Source organism: Apium graveolens, chromosome 10 (genome assembly GCF_009905375.1).
Source record: "Apium graveolens cultivar Ventura chromosome 10, ASM990537v1, whole genome shotgun sequence".
NCBI lineage: Eukaryota > Viridiplantae > Streptophyta > Magnoliopsida > Apiales > Apiaceae > Apium > Apium graveolens.
In genome coordinates this window covers 228,416,302-228,422,301 of record NC_133656.1, presented here as the reverse complement: position 1 = coordinate 228,422,301, position 6,000 = coordinate 228,416,302, and positions in this window count along the sequence as shown.

Here is a 6,000-nt window from a genome sequence, read left to right as displayed (position 1 = left end):
CTATCTTCGTGTACAAATTCTTATACCCAGTAGAGCCCTTATAATTGTCCCTTGAGACTAAGAACTAAACCAAAGCATAGTTCAGTGTACATAAGATTACTATGATGACCTCAAGTCTAAGGATACTTGTACAACTATCACTATGTGAACAACTGCTGACACGTGAGTGAACTTCATCAGTTGTTCAGCTGTGTGAGTCATGTTCAGTGAACTTATTCTATAATAAACACCTACATACTAGCTATAGTGTCACCACACAAATGTCTATGAGAACAGACATCCTTCATAATGAAGCAAGCATAGTATATACCGATCTTTGCGGATTATTAATTACCAGTTAGTAATCCTACGACCAGGAACTATTTAAGTTTAGGGTTATCATCTGTTAGGTCTCATTATTATGATCTCATCACAATCCATAAAAAGCTTTACTCTAAACTGTGGTATATCTTATTTAAACATTTAAATAGATAGAGCCCGTAATAAAAATAAAACAAGTCTTTTATTAATATCAATGAAATCAAAACAGATTACATAAAAGTTATTCCTAAATCCTCATACATGATTGGACTTAGGACATATCTCTTTCAATCTCCCACTTGTACTAAGCCAATCACTCTGGTATCTAATACCCATCTTGTCTTTATGACGATCAAAGTGACTGTGAGAAAGTGGCTTTGTGAGTGGGTCTGCTATGTTGTTATGTGTGTCAACTCTCTCGACGTTGACATCTCCTCTTTCAACAATCTCCCTAATCAGATGAAAGCGCCGCAGGACATGTTTGGAATTTTTATGAGACCTAGGTTCCTTGGCTTGTGCTATTGCTGCGTTGTTATCACAATACAACACAATAGGCTCTTCAACGCTAGGAACAACTCCCAACTCAGAAACAAATTTCCTCATCCAAACGGCTTCTTTTGCAGCCTCACTTGCAGCTATATATTCTGCTTCCGCTGTGGAGTCGGCCGTTGTAGACTGTTTGGAACTCTTCCAACTAATCACACCACCATTCAAAGCAAACACGTACCCTGACATGGATTTGCTATCACTTTCTGATTGAAAACTAGAGTCAGTATAACCCTCTATTTTCAACTCAGATTCACCACCAAAAATAAGAAAAATGTCCTGAGTCCTTCGCAAGTACTTAAGGATGTTTTTCACTGCTTTCCAGTGGTCTTCACCTGGATTGGACTTATATCTGCTCGTCGCACTAATTGAATAAGCAACATCAGGCCTTGTACACAACATCGCGTACATGATAGATCCTATTGATGAAGCATAAGGAATCTTACTCATACGCTATCTTTCCTCAGGTGTCTTAGGAGACATTTTTTCGGAAAGGGACACTCCATGGCTCATCGGTATGAGACCTCTTTTGGAGTTTTCCATCCTAAACCTTTTAAGCACTTTTTGGATGTATGTACCCTGGGTAAGACCTATCATTCTTCTAGATCTATCTCTATAGATCTTCATACCGAGAATGTAGGATGCTTCTCCCAAGTCCTTCATGGTGAAGTTTTTTTATAGCCATACTTTGACTGATTGTAGCATCGGTATATCATCTCCTATAAGAAGTATGTCATCCACATACAATACAAGAAATGTTACCACGCTCCCACTAACCTTCTTGTAGACACATGGTTCATCTATGTTTTTGATAAAACCAAACTCTTTGATTGTCTCATCAAAACGGATGTTCCATCTACGAGAAGCTTGCCTTAAACCATATATTCTTCGCAGCAGCTTACACACTAGGTGTTCATTTCCCTTGGAAAGAAAACCCTCTAGCTGTGTCATATACAATTCCTCCTCAAGTTCCCCATTGAGGAAGGTCGTTTTCACGTCCATTTGCCAGATCTCATAGTCGTAGTAAGCAGCAATCGCAAGCAAAATCCGAATTGATTTTAACAGGGCTACAGGCGAAAAAGTTTCATAAAAATCAATCCCTTGCCTTTGTTTGTATCCTTTTGCCACGAGCCTGGCCTTATAGGTCTCCACATGGCCATCTGCTCCAATCTTTCTCTTGTATACCTACTTGCACCCAATAGGCTTAACACCTTCAGGCGCCTCAACCAGAGTCCATACTTGGTTGGTATACATAGATTCCATTTCGGATTTCATGGCACTATGCCATTTCTCTGAGTCAACACTACTCATAGCCTCATTATAGGTCACAGGGTCGTCATCATCAATGATTGACAACTCATTGCCATTCTCAATGACAAGGCCATAATACCTCTCAGGTTGGCGAGACACTCTCCCTGTCCTACGAATGGGCTGTTCTACAGAAAGTTGTTCAGTCTGAACAGCTGTTTCCACTTGATCCGTAGTAGTTTGTGCTTCTTGAACTTCATCAAGTTCAATTTTTCTCCCACTGTTTCCTTCAAGGATAAACTTCTTTTCCAAGAAGGTAGCATGTCTGGAGACAAACACCCGATGATCGGTGTAAAAGTAATACCCCAAAGTCTCTTTAGGATATCCCACAAAATTATATTTTACGGATCGAGATTCCAGCTTATCTGGGTCAACTTTCTTGACATAAGTTGGACATCCCCAAATTTTAACGTGTTTAAGACTCGATTTCCTTTCTTTCCATATCTCATATGGTGTTTGAGGAACAAATTTGGAAGGCACCTTATTCAGTAAATATGCTAAGGTTTCCAATGCATAACCCCATAGGAATACTGGAAGATTCGCATAGCTCATCATGGACCGAACCATGTCTAACAAAGTTTGATTTCTCCTTTCAGATACCCCATTTAACTGTGGAGTATATGGAGGAGTCCACTGGGAGACTATACCATTTTCTTTGAGATAATCTAGAAACTCTCCATTCAAGTATTCACCACCTCGATCTGATCGAAAAGTTATAATACTGTGTTTGGTTTGTTTATCCACTTCATGTTTATATTCTTTGAACTTTTCAAAGGCTTCAGACTTGTGTTTCATCAAATACACATATCCGAATCTAGATCTATCATCTATGAAAGTAATGAAGTACGAAAATCCACCCATGGCTTGCGTAGACATTAGTCCACATACATCTGTGTGTAACAATCCTAGCAAATCTGCAGCCCTCTCTCCATGTCCACTAAATGGAGATTTGGTCATTTTACCCAATAGACAAGACTCGCATGTAGGATATGATTCAAAATCAAAGGGGTCAAGTAACCCTTCCTTATGCAATGTCCGCAGTCTATTTTCACTAATATGACCTAGCCTACAGTGCCATAAATAGGTCAGATTTTCATCATCTCGTTTTCTTTTATTAGTTTGTTCAATCTGATGTAAATCATGCTCTACGTCACATACATACAGACCATTATTTAAAATGCCACGTCCATAAAGAACATTATCTCTAAGGATAGAACATTCATTATTCTTAATAATAAATAAAAAACCATCCACATCCAACATAGGAATGGAAACAATATTCCTCACAATAGAGGGCACGTAATAACAATTATTCAGAATAATAGTCTTGCCCGTAGGCATATGTAAACTAAATGATCCTACAGATATGGCCGCAACCCTTGCTCCATTGCCCATACGTAGAATCACCTCATCTTTTTCAAGAGTCCTACTTCCCTTTAGTCCTTGCAACGAATTGCAAATATGAGAACCACAGGCGGTATCTAATATCCAAGTAGAAATTTGACCTAGTGACATATTAACTTCGATCATGAACATGCCTGAATCAGAAGCGGTAGTCTTACTACCCTTCTTCTTCTTCAATTCTGCAAGATAAACCTTGCAGTTCCTCTTCCAGTGCCCCAACTTGTTACAGTGAAAACAAACAGCTAAATTAGGACCAGTCAACTTGTGAGCATCTAGTATGCTCCGGAGTGATAGTGCAGAAGACATGACGAATATAGTAAATCTGTAAATGATAAACACATAACAACACCTAGCAAATATTCAATTTCATTTCAAAACACTATATAAATCGGGTCTTTATTCATAAGTGTCTCTCACTAGTTTATCTAATTTATTCAACCCCCTAAGTGAAAATTAAGCATTCATAATGCTAGTGGGAATAGGGATCCTACATTCCATCACACAACCTCGGCTGTGGCACGAAACATCATGTGATGTTCAATAGGCAGACAACTCTTATCAATTACATCTTATGTTATTCCCTAATATAAGTTTAGCCTCTTGAATAATTGAGTCACGGCTGTGGCATGACAAACTCAATATTCTAAGTCAAGTCTAACCCAACATTTCGTATAACTGAATCAGTCTCCAACGGCCCACGGCTGTGGCACGTAACGACCTTTAGATTCTAATTCAATGTACACATCTCTATGTAATAGACAAGTATTTCTTATTTCGAAATCAAAGCCCTCGGCTGTAGCACGAAACGACAATGGTTCAAAAATAAGAACTACTTTCTACCATGTTGGAAGGCTTTGACCGACACAAGTCCGTTGTGTCATTGGCCAATTACTACTTGATATTATTTAATTTTAGAGGGATTATATTACGTTACAATCATAATCATATTATAAAGAGATTCTTCCTTTTAAATTAAATATTTCAAATCAATAATCGATAATCAGATGATTCCCAGATCGGGTGGAGCATTGTCAAGAGGCGTCACTTAATAACCCTTTCTTACAGATAGAAATCTGTTGTTGACAAAATCATCCTTTCTCTCAATATTAAAAATTCATATTCAATTACGTGTTTCATAAACACAAGAATCTCATGATCGTATTCATAATATTTATATTAAGGTCATGAAACAATTTCACTATACTAGATTGTCTAACAAACGCCTTATGTCAATTAAGTTCACCTAAATCTATCATCGCATGGTAAATATAGGCATATATCTCATATATAAAATTAAATAAACAAGTAAATGTAAAGTGCAATAAAGTAAATGTGTTTGGTTATGGCCCCATCCTATGTGATCTTTATCAAGCTCATGATAAAGATCAAGGTCAATCTAATATGGTGATAGAAATAAATACAACTACTTATTACATAAGTCTTATTTTTTGTATCACCTCCATTGGATAGCCTTCTTGAGTCTTCAATTATATTACATTATTTAAAGTAAAACTAATCTAATGAACTTACAAGAATAACTCGAGTTACATTCGAGATTTATGATTACAAAGATTGATGACATGCAAGTCGTATTTAAAACCAAAACCAAAATCATTACACTAAGGTCGAAAGGCCATAACCATCCACCATGCTCATACAACACATAAAATCATGTTAAAGCACATAATCTGATCTTAACATATCATATTATCCATGATCTAATCATAAAAAAAAATATGACAAAAATCAGAATCATAATCAGAAAAATAAGAATCACTGTTTACGGGCAGTAAACGACGTTAAACGCCTTACAGACGAGTCGTTGATAGCTTTAACTATCAGTTTTGTTCAGACGCTCATTTACCTATGGAATAGGGTATTCGTTTGTGTAAATCGGACACCAGACCCAGATTTCAGCAAATCTGCAGCAGCCAATTCAGAAGCAGCCAATTCAGAATCCGTATCTAATATGATTCTCATAATTAGAACAAACATAAATCATGTATATATCAGTATATATACAGATTACATAATCATCTTATGATTATACAACTCACATGAATATCATATATTCAAAACCATACATATATAAGCATATTATATCAACATCAAATCATGGCGAATCACGTACATGCTCATATATCGAAAACAGTTAAACACATAAACGAATTAAAAACTTTTCGCAAGTAGCTCTGATGCCATTGAAGGGTTTTTAGCACATAAACGCAACGAAAACGTAAATTTAAATCTTAAAAAAAAATGAAACTCTCCGCAGGATCGATGCGAAAAATAATATTTAATTCGTAGTTCAGTATGTTTACCTTAAGAAACTTTACATTAATGGAAAGATGGAGGTCTTTAATAGCGATCCAAGAATCACGAGCGGAGATTCTTAGCAGCTGCTCCTCAAGTGTGAAGCACTCCACCGGTATCCACCAAGAA